The following is a 21,032-nucleotide window of genomic DNA, read 5'->3' as shown; positions in this document are numbered from 1 at the left end:
AGTTTCAGAATACTAACCTATGCCTTTTTAAGAGATAAATTTACTGGGTACAGGAGGATTTCTGTGTAGTTCTTTTTGTTTTTAGACCCAGAATATTCAAGCCCAAATCCTGTTTTGCAAGGTTACTAAAGTATGTTCCTTCAGTTTAATTATTCAATTTTAATGAGGTAAATTTATTTTTTTTTAATGCTGTTCTTCCTAGTTTTATTTATGAATATGATTTTTTATGACTTGAGTGTTGTGATAAAGCCATAATTGAGGGTCTAGTGTGAACACTGGAGTGTGTTACTTTTGGAGATACACTGGCTAGTAAAGAAATGAACTATCAAACTGTAAATAGCATTTAAAAGTGCAGCATAAATAAATAAGCCCTAAACCAAAGATTTATCTGAAAGAAAGAGTATTACATTAAAAAGTTAACAGAGCAGTTGTTCAATATCTGATGTCTAAACATTGGTGCTTTAGAGATTCCTATACATAGCATTTTATCTCTAATGTAGTTGCTAAGAATGTACAATTGCCAAATCATTATTGTCAAAAGCTGTGTCAGAGATACTTGGTTAGAAAAGTCGGGTGGCCATGCACATTCAGGGCATCTTACTGAACCTATAGATATTGCTAACATAGCCATTATTTTGGTATGTATTATTTGAACATAAAGGTGAAATGAAGGAAACCTTGATTTTCCTTTGATTCTGAAAAACACAACCAATTCTGAATGAGCTAAAGCTACAAAGTATCACTTCGTCATCAAATGAATTTTGGAGTTTAAGTATTATGTAGCATATGTTCAAATGACATGGATATATTGAAAAGAAAATATTGTAGATGGTCAACCAGATTATGGAGCTTGTGTCAAAATGTAAATCGACACAGGGAGACCTTCAATGAGAAAATCTTGCCATTCATGACAAAAGAAGCTGAACTAAAGAGTATGTGCAGTGCCATAGTAAAATTTATAAATTTTATAAAGTCTAGTGCCTGAAATTTTAGATTTTTTGTATTGTGATTTGATAATATAGAAACTGATTTAAACAAATATTGAATATTAACCCATGATAGTTATCACTGGGAACAATTTCAAGAATGCTTGAATTATAGAATGGGTTATCAGTGTTTCTATAAGATAGGAAAGAAGTATAAATAAGTAGATGGGATTGCAAGGTATTTTCTGATATCCTTGACATCTTTGATGATCTGAATATATCCATTCCAAGACAGACCAGTTTTCAATGGAAAATAAGATCAAAGAGCAAAACTAAAAAGGTTTGAAGAACAGAATTTCTACAGATTGTCATGACGTGTTTTGCCATTTAACAAAAATTTTAGATGAACCATGTGGTGATCTTTATGTTGCATATCTATGAGAAGTTGTTAATAAACACTATGAATCTGATAGACTCCTTTGAAAATTATTTTTTATCAAAAGAGGATCCAAGGACAAGAAATTTAAGGAGGTGGAACTCACTTCTTCCATTGAAGGATAATTTAAATTTCAGTATAATTTTACCAGGATAGTTTGTTTGAACTAGCTACTAATGCATTGAAAATGAATTATGAAATTTTAGCATACTTTGCTTTATTTTGGATAAAAAGTTTTTTCAAGTCTTTTGCTTACAGAGATTGCTTTAAATTTTATTAACCTTTCCATTCCTTTCAACAAACTTCTGAAAGACCATGTAGAGGTTTTTGCACCAATCATAATAAAAAAAAAAGTAAGAAGGTTATAGTTATATTACCTTTTGTTAATAGCATGTTGTCAATTTTACCTTGACCAGATGGATTAACAAACAAGAAAGATGTTCATCGGCCATATAGAAACTTTAAATATCAGTGCTTATTAAAAATTTATATGTATAAATCAATATGGGAAAGAAAATTTCTATTGTAAGTTTTTAGTTACTATTGAACAACGATAAAAAGTTACAAGTGTGTATACTCTTCTCTATATTGACCACTTATAAGCATACTGTCAAGGAACAAGCTGCGTACTTGTAATTCTTTCTGTTTCTTTATGTTTTGTTTGGTTGAATTACACTTAATTAAACATAAATGTACTTTTTTAAGTAAAGTCATAAAGTTATCCTAACATCATTTGTATGTCTTTAGGTGTTTGTTTGTTTTGAGATGGAGTCTTGCTGGGATTATAGGCACGAGCCACTGCACCCGGGCCTGTCTTTAGTTTTTTTTGTTTTATTTTTTTAATAAAAAAATTCCTTTTATTATTCTACTAATTCCTTTGTATTATATTTTATAAGTTATCACTCTAAAATAGATGGGAAATAAAGGCACAAATAAAATTAAAAACAATGACAAAAAGACAAAAATAAAATTCCCAAACAGTTTTACTTTAATACAGATGGTTTGAGAAAACAAGCAAGGCCTTTCTTATCATGGCATAGCATTTAATTTTAGATCTAACATCTGATTTCATCATTGCACTGTCAACAGAAAAAGTGAAGGGAGAAGGTTCTGAACAGAGCCATCCACTAATCTGGCTCACAGTTTCTGGTGAAACTGACTGTTACTGGCAACTATTATGGCCTAGTATTGAAGCACAAGCTCTACCTCAGGCCTAGTTCCTCAACAATCATCACTGAGAGATTCAGGCAAGAGGGAGATAATTTCAAGAGTACAGACATTCTCCCAGGTACCTCAGTGCTGGCTGAAGGCTCTCAGCCCTCCTGTGGCCATTAACTATCCATGAGACATAGGGAACATTTGCACTTTCTGGGCCTTTCTGTATTTGTCTGTGCCAGTTGTTCTAGTTACTGTCTGCTGAACTGATGTTCTGCATTTGTCAACGATATAATTTATTCTGGCAAAGGGAGAGATGAGGAACTGGGGACAAAAAGAATGACAGTCTAACCAAGTAAGACAACATAATTTGCTCTCAGGAACTAAGAAAGTCAGGTTTGGGCCGGGCGCGGTGGCTCAAGCCTGTAATCCCAGCACTTTGGGAGGCCGAGACGGGCGGATCACAAGGTCAGGAGATCGAGACCATCCTGGCTAACACGGTGAAACCCTGTCTCTACTAAAAAATACAAAAAACTAGCCGGGCGAGGTGGCAGGCGCCTGTGGTCCCAGCTACTCGGGAGGCTGAGGCAGGAGAATGGCGTAAACCCGGGAGGCGGAGCTTGCAGTGAGCTGAGATCCGGCCACTGCATTCCAGCCTGGGCGACAGAGCCAGAGTCAGTCTCAAAAAAAAAAAAAAAAAAAAAAAAGAAAGTCAGGTTTGATTCCTGCCTTTGGTTTTTCTAAATTGCATCTTCTCTGTAAAGAAAATGATTAAAGATCTGTGTTGGAGTCTCTTGTTCTATCATATTTGCTTTATCCCCCAAATAGTCATACTGGAACCTGTATTACTATTGGTTCCAATATTAGAGACCTAATCTTAAACCTGTTTTCTTAAATTTTCCCTTTGCTCGTTTCAGTAGGTTATTCAGCCATCTGACGTTGTATTGTTGTTTTAATATTAATGACAGTGATAAGTAGACTATGTCACATCTAATACATAAAATTAATCTAGCAAGAAATCCACAGAATGCAAATATCCCTAAATTATTCTTTGCTTCTGATGAAGAATCTACACTTCATTTTAATTCCTGCTTTCGAAAATGCTTTTAAGCTTAGTTGTGATTTATTTTATTGTGTTTTTTATATACTTCCAGGAGTTGCATCTTCATCCAGTATTTGAAATGATAATTTATAGGGGAAATCATTCAAGATAACATGCTCCAGAAGGAAAATATGCCCTGCTGTTATTCCAGCTCCTTAAATCAAGTTTTAGCCAGTGTAATAAGAAGGCTAATTTGCCTTGGAAAGAGCAAATGTGTTTGCTGCAAAGCGGGTTTTTTATTTCCAGGTAAGATAAACGTCAAGTTAAAGAACAGATGTATAGTATTCCTAGATTTTAGTGTCTAAAAAGGGAGATTTGAAGCACTACAAAATGACATTCTTCTAGAAAATGATATTGATGAGGAGAGAGTAAAGAGTAGTCATTTATTCACCAACTGTTTATTGAAAACCTAGTGTAGGTCAGAAGCTGATCTTGAAGTTAAGAATGTAACAATAAATAAAATAAAATGTCTGCCCCTGGTTTACACTTAGCCCAAATAATGATGTCTTTGCCACAAGGAGCTTAGGAGTCATTTACATCTTCACCTCAATAATTTACATTCTTCTACATCAAGAAAAAATGGTATTTCCTGCTAAACTTCAACCCATCTGGAAATGTGACTGTGATATATCGAGCACCGTCTAAGAGTCAGCTGATTTACTCATTCTGTCTCACTCTCCATATAACTAACCCCATCAAGTAGGAACTATTATGTTTCCATTAGAGATCACTATACTCCTAAAGAGATAAAATGATTTCATCAAATCACATAGCTTGTGACAGAGCTGAGGGTTTCCCTCAGGTGCGGGAGTGATTTTGAAAAAGTCTGTCATAGAAACAGTATTATTTTAAATTTGTGGCTGAAATTTCTGCCACTTAATTGTACCAGAAGATCTAGAAGGTTCAAGGATTTCTGGAAAGTGTTTGTACACTGGAAGCTCTAGCACTTCTGAAGAAGTCATGTGGTGCAGCTCCCTGTCTAGAACAGATCCACTGAAAGGCTGGACAGAGAGTGCGTTGAATCCTGGAGAGGTTTTTTTGTGTGTGCTTTTGCTTTGACAGAAATTTTGCTTTTGATTTATATGTGTTAATTTCCTGGTTGGTCTTTTATTTAAGAATACCAATGGGCCGGGCGCGGTGGCTCAAGCCTGTAATCCCAGCACTTTGGGAGGCCGAGACGGGCGGATCACGAGGTCGGGAGATCGAGACCATCCTGGCTAACACGGTGAAACCCCGTCTCTACTAAAAAGTACAAAAAACTAGCCGGGCGAGGTGGCAGGCGCCTGTAGTCCCAGCTACTCGGGAGGCTGAGGCAGGAGAATGGCGTGAACCCGGGAGGCGGAGCTTGCAGTGAGCTGAGATCCGGCCACTGCACTCCAGCCTGGGCTACAGAGTGAGACTCCGGCTCAAAAAAAAAAAAAAAAAAAAAAAAAAAAAAGAATACCGATGTTTATTGTTTCCATGACTTACTGAGTAAACAGAACACAGGACCAGCTTTGATTTCTTATTTAAGACAAGTCTTGTGAAAGTTCATTCATTTAAACATTTTCTTTTGTTAAAAAAATTTAATTCCTCTTTGTTTTGTACAGTTTAAATATTTGAGGTTTGTTTAAACTTCAGATTTACTTAATAAATATCCATTTACTTTGGTACTAAAAAATAAATTGAAAACACTGGTTTTCTTTCAAATGACATGTTATTCTGAGGATTACAGTATAAAGGGAGTAGAGACCTAGGTTTTTGTCTTAATTTTGTTATCAACTACCTGTGAGATCTCATCCAAGACATTCATCATTCTGGGAAAATTAAATTTCTAAAATATCATTTTATTGAAATATTATATAATAACTAATAGCTATAATTTATTATAATAGTAAATGTTACATAGTGATATAATGCTATATTATATATTACATAATAATATTATTAGTAAATACAAAAGTAACATTTCAGTCGATGATGAATCACATATACAATGGTGTCTCATAAGATTATAATACCATATTTTTAATGTATACTTTATATGTTTGGATGCACAAATACTTAACTTGGGTATTACGATTGCCTACAGTATTCAGTACAATAACGTGCTGAACAGCTTTGCAGCCTAGACGCAGAAGGCTATACCACATAGCTGAGATGTACAATAGACTATCCCAACTATGTTTGTGTCAGTATACACTATGATGTTCACACAATGACGAAGTCACATAAAGATGCATTTCTCAGAATTTATCCTCATTAACTAGTGGCACATGACTGTAGCATTATTACTTGTAAATAGTAAAATAGTACACAGCAAACTTTAATAACCACTGAAACAAACAAAAACTTTTGCATTATTACAGAGCAACGTGTGATTGATTCAATATTAAGTAATGGTTATTATAGTAATAATATGAAGAAACAGTACATAAAATAAATGAAAAAGAAAGATGTAAAATATGCATTTTTGGTCTGTATATTAAACTTAGAGATGTATGGAAAGTAGTTAAATAATTATGCAAAATGAAGAATCGTTTTAATAAACTGCTATTGTGAGAATGTGTAAAAGTTTTATGTAGAGCTTCTCTGATACCAGTGACCTGAAATCTGACCACACAGTTCAGAATCAAGTGGTAACGAAGGCTGTGGCATGTGTATTTTTCATCGACGTTAACACAATGAGGCTGAAGAACTGTTCATCCATGAGAAACAAACTGTTCAAAATTTTCCCAGTAGGTATGTTAATTTCATAATGTGCAGCCCTCCTAAATTTTAAAAATATTGTCATTTTAGCTACTCAGAAAGCTTCCATTAAAAGCAGAATCTGGGCTGGGTGTGGTGGTTCACGCCTGTAATCCCAGCACTTTGGGAGGCCGAGGTGGGTGGATCACAAGGTCAGGAATTCAAGACCAGCCTGGCGAAGATGGTGAAACCCTGTCTCTACTAAAAATACAAAAATTAGCTGGGCGTTATGGAGGGTGCCTGTAATCCCAGCTACTTGGGAGGCTGAAGCAGGAGAATTGCTTGAACCCGGGAGGCAGAGGTTGCAGTGAGCCAAGATCATGCCACTGCACTCCAGTCTGGGCAATAGAGAGAGACTCTATCTCAAAATAAATAAAATAAAATAAAATAAAATAAAAGCAGAGTTAAAGCTTCCTGTGTCCGACTGTGTTTTTCCTCCAAATTGTTCTTTGTATATTCACCAATCTCATAAAGAGAAACTATATACATACAACAGACATGTATACCTACAGTCATCTGTATATGAATGCACTTTGGCAATAAGGTGTGTATCACCAATCAGAAACTAATGAAAGGTGATTTTTCTTTAACTTTTTTTTTCTGAGTTCTCATGTGGTAAAAGATTTTAAGTGGGTTAGTTTGACAATTTGTATGATACTAAATAAATTGTGATGAGGAAAATGAGAGAAAATGGAACCTATAGTCATTGGACATCTCTTTATGTTCCAGGTATTTTGCCAAGTTCTTTATAATCAGTTATTGGAATTGTTTCGTATGGTAATTATTAATATTCATATATTAGGGATAAGAAAACTATGCTCAGAGAAGTCACATAACTTGCATAAAGTAATCCGCAAGTGACTATTTTGCAAGATTTAAGAATATTTCTGATAAACTCCTCAAGTTTTTATTGTGTATCCTCATATAGCCTCAATACATCATGGAGCTTCAAGGCAATTGTCATCTGCTTGATGCTGTCTTCTATTATTTAATTATATTTATTAATATGCAGTAGAATGATTAGTATATAACCATATGTATCATCTAGAAATGAGTCCACCTGCAAGAATAAAACAAACAACAAGGCAAAACAAAACAAGCTAACCTTACTAACAAAGGCAAAACACAAAGTTTGATAACGCCCTGCAGTCATAAATAGCAACATGTCAGGATGCTAAACCAGTAGCAATCGGAATTGGTGCTCTACCTGTTTGACAGTCCACTACTGCTCACTCTTATTCTCTTCTCTTGCTGCTGTACAGAGACTTGAATTCTCAGGTCTTTTGGTAGTCATCAGCAATCACTTTTCTACAGATGAACAAAAGGACTGATTTGAAAGATATTCCAGATATTCAGTCTAGAAAGACTTGGATAAGAGACATTTATTTTTCTTTTTTAGTGGAGACAGTTACATTTTGATTAACTGTATTTAGAGCAATTAGATCTCATGTATCAACATATGCAAATAGTAAGATCTTTAAAATAAGATCATGCAAGTAGATAGGATCTTCCCAGCTTGGAGAAATCATGAATATCAGCCAGACTAGATACACATTTAATAAAATACATTATTTTTGGGGTTTAAATCCCATGTCTGGTATTTTACTCGCTTCACTATAAACCAAGCAGGTTAAGCTTTTAATGTTAACACATCCACTTGCAAATCATTCTTTCTTTTAGGTTTTGAAATAACTATATTCTACCTTTGTTCTTTGTTGTATCTTTACCCTCAAATATATGCACAAATAAACTTAAGACTTTTATAAGAATACTTATAATATTTAGCTTCCATTTGACTATCTAATTATCTCGTAGCTGTAAGGAACAACATGTAAGATCTATTTCTCTCTTGTTCCCATAAATATTAGTTGACAGTCTAGTGAATGAATACAGAGATTTGGTAAGACATTGTCTTCTATCTTCACGTTTGGGCATGCCTTTAATATCTAGTCCTTGAAGAACCTTTGGATATGCATTCACTGAAAAGGTGTTAGCTGTGAAAGCCAGCCTTCGTTATATTGTGCTCAAGATAAGATTAAATGACACCTTTAAATTGACAAGTGGGATTGGGCACAGGACATTTTCACCATCTTCTAAGTCATCACACATACTACAATTTTTTTGCCTCTGTGTACTTGCACTTGTGACATGGAACTTGTTCCTACAGAATTTTTGTAGAAGTCACTTTTCTTTCCAATTTCATAATCTCTTCTGGAATATTGTCCCGATCTATTAATGCTTGATCCAAAGGTGACAATTTTATGTCAATGCAGTTCTTGGTTTTTATATTTCCTACAAAATGAGGCTGGCATACAATAGTATTCACCCTGAATTCTGGAATATCTTTTTCTTTTTGTTTCTTAGCCAGCACTGCTTTTGCTTTCATCTGATTGCACCTTGGCTGAAAAGTTTAATTTCTCTTTCAGGATTTGCTTTTATCACTTGAAACTTGGTGTTTGTTGTACCTTGACTGTCTCCTATTTCTGACCATCATGGCAGCTTATAGAGCTCATCATGTTATTCTACAGCATGAAGAAGATGGAAGGTCTACAGAGGTCTCCTACCAAGACATTTGCAGGGCTCTGCAAGCATCCCCTGGCTAGGACACTGTCAAGGTGGAAGTGAGGAATCTCACTCAGATATGGTCTGAGGACATACTGCTTATCTGGCTGTTTCCTGGACCAGCTCCAACAATCCCCCAACAATACCATCCTAGGATTTGTTTAGTGGCAAAAAGCTTGCATAGGGGATATATATGAATGTGTTAATTTATTCTGCTTACAAAACATACAGAACTGCATTTTGTAAGTTTGGGGCTAACACCATTGTCCTCCTCCTCATATGTCAGCAGATATATCTTTATTTTTAATAAGGAAAGAGGGGCAGGTGCAGTGGCTCATGCCTATAATTCCAGCACATTGAGAGGCCGAGGCAGGCAGATCATGAGGTCAGGAGTTTGAGACCAGCCTGGCCAACATAGTGAAACCCCGTCTCTGCTAAAAACACAAAAAACAACTACCTGGACGTGGTGGCAGTCACCTGTAATCCCAGCTATTCAGGAGGCTGAGACAAAGAGAATAGCTTGAACCTGGGAGGCGGAGGTTGCACTGAGCCGTGATTGTGTCACTGCACTCCAGCCTGTGTGACAGTGCGAGACTCCATCTCAAAAAATAAATAAATAAATTAATTAAATAAAAATAAGAAAAGAGGAATGACACCAAATCACAATAAGCTTGAGAAGGATCAGGGATTGCAGTAAATTCTTGATTGTGAGATGAAAATAGTCTGACCTAAACACAAGAAGGTCTGTTATTACCTATGCAAACCCTCCCAGGCAGTAAAAGGTGCCTGTAGCAGCACGGAGTTCCAGATTTTATCATGTTTTCACAATTAAGGACAGTTACAGCTGAGTGCACACCATGTGGTCATGAGCCAGATAAAAGTACATCGTTAAGTGTTCTAGTTAGATTGGGTACTTGCCTGTTTGAATAATTTATAAATTTCTTAAGAGAGCTAGTTATGGACAGATATTTTACTTCATGCTTCATTTTCTAATGCTGTGCTCTATATTGTGGGACTGAGTGCTTTCTGCCTATGTAAAAAGTGTTAGCAGAGCAACTAGAAGTATCATTTTGCAGTGGGTGATGAAGACCAGACAGTAACAGTTGCAGTTTTCAGGGTTTCCTGTAAGAGGGGAGACTATTTCCATGCTAAATACGCTGACTAATAAGCTGGGAATTTATCTAGGCACCTGTATTGCCCCAGTTGAACCTGTGAATCAGTTTACTTTTACAAGAAGTGAATAAGAAAAAGGCCATTTTATTTTCACCCTGCAATTGAGTCTTTTGATAAAAACTTAGCAGAATCCTCTAATTTGATTTATTATGTTCGAATATGTATTTAGCTATATTAAAAAGACTCTGATACACAATTTATAATATTTATTTCTTTTTTGGTAGGGGGTTGTTCTGTAGGAGAGTGGAATTAACATAATTGTATTAGAAATTGTGGCTACTGAAAACCAAAATGAAGAGTTGCAGGCATTCAGCTTCTCTGCCTCGCTGCCTGTCAATGGGAACAGCCTCCTATTGCCTTGGCAACATGATAATTATCGGAGTGGCTGGGTCATGAGGTGATCCCCTCTCTATCACCTCCTATCCCAGAGACCCAGTTGGGTCAGCGTGTGTAGTCGACATCAGTGTGACCAGCAACCTTTGCTTGCTTTAATTTTTATTTGTTTGTTTTAGAGCTTTGTCTCATTGTAATTAGAAATCCTGAAAGTCAAAGTTGGCTCTCTGCAAGTGACAGACAAGATGAGAGGAAAATTTTGGGAGCTGTTGGCCGCTGAACCCCTGGTATGGACAGTGCAGGTTGAAGGCTGAGCGTGAAGCCAGGTGCTGGGAGCCAGGAGGCCCAGGGTGCTAGGCACTGAGGCACACGGCACCCACACAGCCACTGGGACTATAGCAGGTCTCTCCACAGTTCAGCTGTTGACTGTTTTCTGGAATAAAATGCAGGAGTCTTATAAAAACAAGAACATAGCAAAAGGTCAGAGTGTTTCCTCTCCTTTCAACTATACCAGCTTGAGGAAATACGAATAACTAGAAGACAAGAACAAACAGAGGGGCAACAGAAAGTGGAAAAATCATGATAGAGGGTGAAAGAAACTAATCATGATGTCTCTGGGCAAAGAATGTGTAGCAACAGCCCCAGCAATGTTAGGGAAGCATCACCTCAGGGCTTCACTGGGGGTGGTGGTTCTGGTGTCATGCAGGCAGGAGGTGGGGAGACATGACCCAGCTGGGTGAATGCCCAGCCATGCCTTGCCCCTACTTAATACTGAACTCGATGTTTCTGTCCCAGAATCTGCCGTCAAAATGCCACGTCTTCACAGCAGTGGGGGAACTTGGGACAGCAATGCCCTAAAGCTTGGGGAATCACTGGACTGGAAGCTCTAGAGGCCTTCACCTTAGGTGGGGAGGATGGTCTGGAACTGCTGACGCAGGCTGTGGGCCGTGTAGGTAACAGCATCAAGACTTTAAAAAGCATCGTTTGAGATACCAGGACTCCTTCCTAACCTAGATGGGGATTTGGGGAGGCTAGAGATCCACAGGTCACACTAAAGAGAGCTGGATGGGGTGTGTGTCCATTGCGCCCATTGTTAATCGTAATGTGTCGACTTGTTTGTTCATTTTGGTTGGCAAATCCTCTGGCTAAGAATTTTATCTTAGATTTTACCTAAGATTTTTATTTTCTTTGGCCTAACATTGCCTTTTATTATATATTTTTTTCTGGATTCTACTGAAAAATTCTCTTAAAATCAACTTTAATTAAAAAAAAAACACAAACATCAACTGTTATCTGAACGTGTCACAGATCAAATTGCAATTTCTATTGAGCAGAAAGAGTTAAGTGAAAGGGTAATTAACTTCAGCATATTCACGATGTTGTAAAAAAGGGAAATCTGTGAAGCAGGAGAAAATTGATTTTAGCAGACTATACATATCCTGGTATTCCTGATCTCTGTTTTCCTCTGAAAAGTCTGGGAATGGATTCAGCATCCTTGTTCAATTGCATTGCTTCTTGGGGAACATTCTATTCATCGACTTTTCAACACCAGTCTTTCCTTTTGTACTCCTGGGACACATATGGTACTTAGCCATCATGACAGCAGGTTAAGGTTGAGGCTTGGTATGAGGGATGGGGTTTATTGCAACAGCAGGACCCTTTACATCACTGAAGAACTATAAAGAATATTTAAAAATCCTTTGCCCCATGAGGATGTTTGTCTTTCAGGGATGGTCAGAGTAATGCCTAAGCTCTTGACCTGTCACTCCCATATCTCTTCCCTTCACCTCTCTTCCCTTCACCTCTAATCAACAAATGAATTGGGGGCTAAGTGAAATTCAAGGTCTGCTCCAGTTCCTATCTAGAAACAGCATCATATAACAGCTTTATCCCACCTTGGATTCTAAATTTAAAAATTGGCAAATTCAGTAGCACTATGCTGCCCCTGCTTCATGATTCAAGGCTATGACCCCCCAGCCATACTTGGTATTCCAATAGATGAAAAGTTGCAATGCTTTTGCGATGGTACCCATGTCCACTGGACTTGAACACATAATTATTACTCACTTCCTTCCCTAATAGTAGAGATTGAATATGAATTCTAACTAATTGGCTAAAGCAAGTGTAATATATGTATTAATTCAGCCAATAAACAACTATTGACATTTTTATGGCCTTGGCATTATGCTAGTTGATGGGAGAAATCTAATCTGAGCTTTTATTTTCAGAAGCTTGATCCTGAACCGAAAGCTCCAATCAAACGGAAAATATACTGAGTCCAGAGAGATACTGCAAAACATCATAATGTAATACAAAATTAGAAAGTTCATTCTTTATTTCACTCATTAAGACTTTAATACTGGCCGGGCGCGGTGGCTCACGCCTGTAATCCCAGCACTTTGGGAGGCCGAGGCGGGAGGATCACAAGGTCAGGAGATCGAGACCACGGTGAAACCCCGTCTCTACTAAAAATACAAAAAATTAGCCGGGCGCGGTGGCGGGCGCCTGTAGTCCCAGCTACTCAGGAGGCTGAGGCAGGAGAATGGCGTAAACCCAGGAGGCGGAGCTTGCAGTGAGCTGAGATCCGGCCACTACGCTCCAGCCTGGGGGACAGAGCGAGACTCCGTCTCAAAAAACAAAAAACAAACAAACATAAAAAACAAACAAAAAAAGACTTTAATACTTTGATGGTAAGTTTTTACCTGCTGGTGTGTTGTCCTACTATGCCAATCTGATCCATATAAAGAAACATTGAATGACTGACTTTAACAGAACCCAAAACCCTGGCATGCCAAATATCTTTGATTTGTTCCTTTCAGAAGGACTGAAGGCTGCACAAAGATGTGAGCCTTGCCTTACGCTTCCCCTCTACCATCCATTTCACTTAGCATAATACTGAGTATATTGCAGATGTTCAGCAAAAACATGCTTAAGAATTTATTGATGGGGAAAAGTCCTTAGATTTCTGATATTGACACTTAACTCATATTTGAAAATGAGTCTTTCTCGCCGTGGAAAAAATACAGTCATATCCAATGAGACTGCTGGGTTTTTTTCTTACTCTAATAATGTATTACTAAGTTCCAATCAAACTGTTTTAAAATAAAGGTCTGTTTGGGGAGTAAAAATAATTTTGGAATGTGGTTTCATACTGCTCATTACAGAGTACTTCTTACAATGACATTATTTGGCTTTGAATATCTCTGTAAGTACTTCCTACTTCCAGTGAGTTGTTACAGAAAAAAAAAAAAATCCAGTAAGCACATTTCAAGCAATATATTCTCTCCTTTGCTCCTGCCAAACCTCCTGTAAATAGAAATCTCAGAATATTTCTGCCTATTTCCTGTGCCCGTGCTTTCCACTAGCAAAATTCTACTGCAAGAGTAGATTAAACTATTTTTCTTCAGTGGTGGCATTTGAGGTTGAGTCAGCATAATTATTCTGAATTTCCCCCCAAATAACTTTCCCTTTAAAAAACAAGCTCAAAGCATTTAATCTGTTCTAGTCAATGTGAACAATATTCTGTACACTGGCATGCTAACCTGCTCCAGCGCCAGAATGGGAGCATCCTGGCACAACTTTGACCTCCACTGGAGTCAGTCCTCCGTGACCAGGAGCATTTACACTACAGAGTTCATCTGGAGTCTTTTCCTGCATGAGATGTGGACTATAGCTGATGTCACTGCACTCATAAAAGACCCTGTAATATTGGCAAGGCTGGTGTCAGGCCATTGGCCCTGTCTTCCATGGAGATTCCTTGGCCAGTAAAGAAAAGTCTATGCTTTTTCTCTGTGCTCTGGTTTCACGAGCAAGAATCAAACTCGTGGATTGCCATTGCCCTTTATATGACTCACCCCAGAGTAAGTCTCACCTAATGATTTGGTAAAAAGAAGACCATTTCACCCACACATCTCTGAACAGAGCAGGCCTACTTCCATGAAGTACTAGCCTATTATTTCACATTCATCAACTGAAAGGTAAATGTTATGTCCCACCTTCTCAATCATTCTTCTGTAAAACTCCTCAGTGAGAAATTGAAGAAAGAAAAGACTTAAACTGCAAATATCTCTGCTATTTTCAAGTGTAATTCCCACAGGAACTGAACTAGATAATGTTTTCTCTATTTTAACTGATGAGCAAAATAAGACTCAAAGTGATAAATTATCTTTAACAGAAGTTAGTTAATGACTTGTGTAATTTAGATAAAAACTTTATATTGTCTTCTGTGAAAGCTTGGAACCTCTCCTGCACTCCTCTTCCTAGATGGGATAGCGCATGATTTGTGGAGCAGCAGACTGGGAGAGAAGAAGGAGAATGAGGAAAAGCTGTAGATAGGGATGACTTTAGAAAGGAAATGGCCAAATTGTATTTTATTCATTTTTTTTTCAAATAGTTTGAATTCCTGGCATGAAGCTGTGCTATTTTCAGAAAAAATGGTAAGACATTTTCATGTAATGGAAAAGCCAAATAAAAATGTTTGGCAACAAAGATAAGAGAAAAATTTTGAAATAATTGTTTGTGGGGTAGAAATTTACAATCACTAAAAACAAACAAAATAAACAAAAACTGCAAATAGAACATACAGGAAAAAAAGGAACTAGGATGAATGAAAATTCAAATAATCAAATAATTGAAAAAATCAAAGTTTTAAGTTATAATAAAAATATAAGTGAGATAAAGTACAATTAAAATATAGGAGTGGGGTAAAAAGCCACAACCACCAATAGTAGTGAAATATTCATGGGGCCTAGAAAGCCAAACTTTATTTAACACTAAAAAGCAGTAAGTTGAAAGCAAATATATTAATCAGTAAAATTATTTGGTGATACAGTTTTAGTTGTTACCGTGGAAATAAATAAAAGTTGCTGACTTTGATCTGTTCCTTTTATAATTTCTTCTTCATCATAACACAATAAAATAATGTGGAAAAGGAGTTAGAGGATGTTTCCTACAAGAGAAATGCCTCTTTTCTAACATGGTTTAAGGTACTGTGGGGCATTTTGAGTGGAAAGAACTTAGGCGATTGAATCAAATCTTAGTGAAAATTATTCTCTTTCCTTTGAAGGACTTTGATTTCATCTTTTCTTGCCTCTTTTCTCCATAAGAAAGATGTTTTCTGAATTTAGGGTAATGAAATCAGAATTCCATGAAGCCATAGTGCTGAAAGTCAAAACGTGTGTGTGTGTGTGTGTGTGTGTGTGTGTGTGTGTGTGTGTGTGTGTGGCTGAGGTTTCGGCCTATGTCCTTTATTGTGTGGCATGTTGTTGGTTTACTCCTTCAGAGCCACACTTGGCTCTGGTGATCTATAGGCTGATACTTAGGGGCTGCATCAAATAGGCTTCCTTGGCCTCCAGTTAAGCATCTACAGGATACTGGAGGGGAAGGAAAGAGAGTCTGGGGTATGTATTCCACGGGCAACCTCCCAGACAGTAGGAAACTTATCAATGTCTTCTCACTTCTACAAAAAGCCACAGCTCTTGAAAGGTAGTTACTGTTTACAGCTCGAGCTCTTGCTCATTCTACTAGTGACCTTTTGCCTTTGCCCTTCAGCCATCAGTCGTGATGGTTTCTTTTGCAGTTTGTCTATGGGTATTTCATAATTTCTTGTTGGTTTCCCATGACCTTATCCTTACCTTAGTAAAGATTTCCTACATTGAAGCCATCCCCTACAACTATTGAGTGTGACTTATCTACCTTGATACCCTCAGTAATGAGTTGAATTGTCACTCTTTTATTAATTAATTAGTTAATTTTATTAGTTAATTAGTTAATTAATTAGTTAATGTAACACACAATTGTAAGCCAAAGACTATATTGGTGACTATTTACTAGAAAATAAAAAAAAGAAGAGTACAAATCACAATAGCTAACATTTATTAAGCATATTCCATGTGTCAGATACGTCTCTAAAGATATAATAATATAGAACTTAATAAATTATGTCTGTAACCCTATGTGGTATGTCTATTAGTCAGGATAAGCTAAGGTATATTGCAGTAGAAAAGTAAGTTCCACTGGGCATGGTGACTCACGCCTGTATTTCCAGCACTTTGGGAGGCTGAGGTGGGCAGATTACTTGAGGTCAGGAGTTTGAGAGCAACCTGGCCAACATGGTGAAACCTTATCTCTACTAAAAATACAAAAAAAAATTAGCCAGGCATGATCTCAGCTACCAGGGAGGCTGAGGCAGGAGGATCGCTTGTACCCGGGAGGAGGAGGTTGCAGTGAGCTGAGATCGCTGCACTGCACTCCAGCTTGGGCAACAGAGCAAGATTTCGTCTCAAAAAAAGTAAATAAATAAATAAATACATAAATAAGTTCCAAGTCTCAGACACTTTATCACAATGAAGTTTATTTCTTAGGAACATTGTAATTAGCTTTTAAACAAAGGTTCTCTAAACACAGAGGTGTGTGCCTCTTGAAGAGCGTACGCACATGCAAATTCACACACACACAAACTCTTACATCACAAGCATGAGCTGTACTTTTAGTCACATTTTTAGTTAAACTTTTAAAAGTAAAGGTGAAACATGACCAAAGAAGTTACAGATAATTATTTTTTTAATCACAAGGATTTTTCTGTACATACTCAGAAAGGATAGACTCATAGTTGCAATGTATGCAATAGGCCCACAAGACTGCATTGCATAGAGCCTATGCTTGAATTTGTGTATTAAAATCTCTGAGTTAATTATAATCAACCTTAAGGCAAATCTTCAAAATAGAAAAATGTAGCCATACCTCCAGGTAGCATTGGCATTAATTTAATAATATTCTTTCCTCACCACATTAGGTTGATTTAAGGTAGGAAATAAAATAGAGCCTAAGGCAAATACCTAAAGTCAGTCTTGTGAATGATCCACCCTCAGAGCTCATAAGACACAGGAGATTGAACAGGGAACATACTAGAGATGGACACTGTTAATAAAGGGTTTTTAAAAGATACTGTGGCTCAAGTAGACTAAAATACAGCCATGAAATAGGAATTGAAAATGTTCACATGAAAAAAGTTGCTCATCTGAAACTTCTAGATCCAATGAAAATAATTAGTGCCAGATTTGAAAAACAAAATAAAATGACAGTAATTCTGAGGAAAAGCCATTTTGTCTGTAATATTTCTGGAAGCGATTCAAGTAGCTAAAGGAATTTTACGTATGTGCTATGAAATGGTCCACTAATTTATCCATTTTACTACTTTATAAAATGACATTTTAAAAAGTAATCAATACTGTCAATTAGAATTTTGATGCACAACATCAAATTCCATTGTTTGGAAAAGTAGTTGAGAAATGCAGCAAAGAAATTGTAACTGGAAAATAATAATTCCATTTTATTTTTCAGGTTCAGATGCAGTTCAATCACCTTTATGATAAGAAATGGTTAACATATGCTTTTATTTTCAGGGTTAAGTGATGAGTTAAGAACAGTGACTTTTATGTAAAGCTACTCAATAGGGATTACTTTGTATTATTACTACCAGAACCACTACCATCATCACCATTACCATCATCATCCTCACCACCTCATTATAGTGTCAGCAAAACATTTCTTGGAAAACAAGAAATAAAGCATCTCCAGTATCTTACTTCCTATTTGGAAATGGTGCTGAGTGAGTTGCTGTAAATCATCATCTCTATTAATAATACAAAAAAAAAAGCTGCCTCATTTTCTTCAGTTCAAAAATCACGTATGGCCATTGATCAGTGAAGCATTTTAGAATTTGGTATGAAGGTAATTTGTTTTGCAAACTCCAATGGTTCCAAGCCACTCTACCTTGTCCCTGGTGTTTCATGCCCCTGGACTCGCTTCTCCCCTTAGCTTTGCCTCCTAAATTTCTATCCTTTCTCAGCATGCAGATTACATGCAATTTCTAGGTATCCCTTTCACACTTACTAAGGGTCATTCCCCTATACATTCCCGTAACTGACTATACTTCCTTCCAATCCGATGTCTAATACTGTGTATTTAAAATGTGTCTATGTATTTGTTTGCCCCAATAGCCTTTTGAAAAAATACCCATTCTTTAAAAAGGTGCCCTGGCTCATGCCTATAATCCCAGCACTTTGGGAGGCTGAGGTGGGAGAATTGCCTAAGCTCGGTCAGGAGTTTGAGATCAGCCCAGGCAACGTTGTAAAACCTTGTCTCTACAAAAAAAAAAAAAAATACAAAAATTAGCCAGGCATAGTGGCATGCACCTGTGACCCCAGCTACTTGGGAGGCTGACATGGGAAGACTTGCTGAGACTGGAAGGAAGGCAGAGCTTCAGTGAGCAGTGACTGTGCCACTGCACTCCAGCCTGGGTGACAGAGTGAGACCCTTTCTCAAAAATAAAATTAAAATTAATAATCAATAAAATAAAAAGATGAAAGGGATTTCTTTTTGCCTCTGTATCCCTAACACATAATTTTAAAACAAGCACACTAAATATTCCTTGTGGCAATTTTAATAAATGTCTAACTGTGAACACAAGGTGAAGCTCATTCATACTATGTTCTTGTTGAAGACATAATATTCTTTCCTTAGATAGCACACATATTTATTTTTTCACAAAAAAATTAAAACATTAAGAACATAAAGCAGATGCTGTTCCAAAATGCCACCCCTGCACCTTAAATTGTTATGTCCTAATGTTTACATTTCTGAAGTCCCTTACATTTATACCCTCCTCTATCTTCACTGGACAAACGTGGTTAAACATCTCATAATCAGTTTTCTTACTTCCCTAAAAAGCTTTCCAATTAGTCTCCAGTAAGTTTAAATCTTCTCCTCTTTTTTAATTCCACTGCCTGAGCGATTTTTCAACATAATGAAGTAATTCTGTCACTCCCAGAATCAAAGAGATCCAGTAAAACCTCATTGACTTTGGGGTAAAGTCCAAAGCCCTTAGAGCTTCAATAATTTTCTAACTGAAACATCAACAATTCTTTTCAATACTCCAAAACGTGGTCATTGGACAGGCACTGGGCAAGGCATTTTACATGTGTTTATTTATTAATTGTCACAGCCACCGTATGGAGCAGATATAATTGTTACCCTGGAAATGTCTCTTTGCTATAAATGTTTCATTGAAGACGTCCAATTATCTTCCATTTGTGGAGTAACTCTTTTGATTATTTCATGAATGGTTATAGAATATGAAAACTTCTTTTTCCAAAATAATTAATTTCAACTAGTAATATATCGACTTTTTAATCCAAAGCTTCAAAACTTTCTCTTCGGTATTTCATTTGATGATGTAAATAAGCATTACATTTCTTCTCTCAGGTCTGCTTTCCTCATAAATTTGTGTGTGTGTATGTGTTGCGTGTGTGTATGTGTTGTGAGAGAGAGAGAGTATATACCTCTCTACCATGCCAGTTTTGTCTCACATGGTTATACTTTTGTAATTTTCTTAACTGTTCACTGGCAAGTTCATTTATTTTCATATACTGGTTAGAATTTCTTCACATCCAATCTGGCTGTCCATGCTGCTAGTATGCAATTTTGCTGACGATCACGTAGGTGATGGTGGTAGTAGTTGTTGTTGTTATTTTTGTTGTTGTTGTTGTTATTTTTCTAAGAACACTTTCTTAATCTGTTTATCATCTTTTAACATTCCTTTCAGACATCTCTGCTCTTTTCTTTTCTTTTTTTTTTTTTTTTTTTTGAACAAATGTGGCATCCTCTTTAATCTTGCTGGTGATACAAATTTGTAGTGAGTCTTAATTTTTTAATTCCTCTGTTCTTCAGTTACTCTATTTCTGAAATGAGTGTTAATACTGACTTTTGCATTTGGTGTTTTTTGAGGGAAAATCATTCAGTTTCACTGGTCCTTGTGAAGGGACAGAGCGGTGTGTCCCATCTCCCATGCTATTGACATTTGGGCTGGGTAATTCTTTGCTGTGGTGGCTGTCCTGTGCACTGTAGAATGTTTAGAAGCAGCATCAGCCTCAAATCATTAGATGCGAGTAGTGGTCCCCCAAACATATATCCAAATATGTCTCTAGATGTTGCCCCCAGTTGAGAGCCTGTGTTATTTAAACAAGTGCTGCATCCTCTTTAATCTTGCTGATGATACAAATTTGTAGTGAGTCTTAATTTTTTAATCCATCTGTTCTTCAGTTACTCTATTTCTGAAATAAGTGTTAATACCGATATTTGCAATTAGCATTTGTTGACTCTCCCCAGTTCTTAACCATATCCTTATTAAGGTAATTTTTGTTGCATTTGAAAGAAAAATATGGATTTAAAATGTCAACACCCATCTTTTGAGGGATCCGAAGGCAGAAATGTTCTTTCTCAACCATACAGTAGCATGGCATACCAGACCCCCAGCCCGGAGGACTGAGACTTGCGGGTCCTTTGGCCATGTTTCATAAAAAGATGGCATTTCATTTTCCATATATCTAACATAATTGGTTTTGAAACTGACTCCCATCCCCCCAGCAATACCTTCCTTAAACTGCCGTATTTGTGCATATACCTACTTTGTGTTTTCATCCTCAATGAAGCACTTTTATTTTTGGCCAATATCATAACTGAGATAATGTACATTAGAGATTATGTGCTTCTTGGTTTAAATATATTGACTCCTTTTGAAGGCAGAAGAGCAATGTCTCCGTTGACTGCAGTGTTTCTC

This window comes from Macaca fascicularis, chromosome 3 (assembly GCF_037993035.2).
Source record: "Macaca fascicularis isolate 582-1 chromosome 3, T2T-MFA8v1.1".
Taxonomy (NCBI): domain Eukaryota; kingdom Metazoa; phylum Chordata; class Mammalia; order Primates; family Cercopithecidae; genus Macaca; species Macaca fascicularis.
This window is presented reverse-complemented; position numbering follows the sequence as displayed.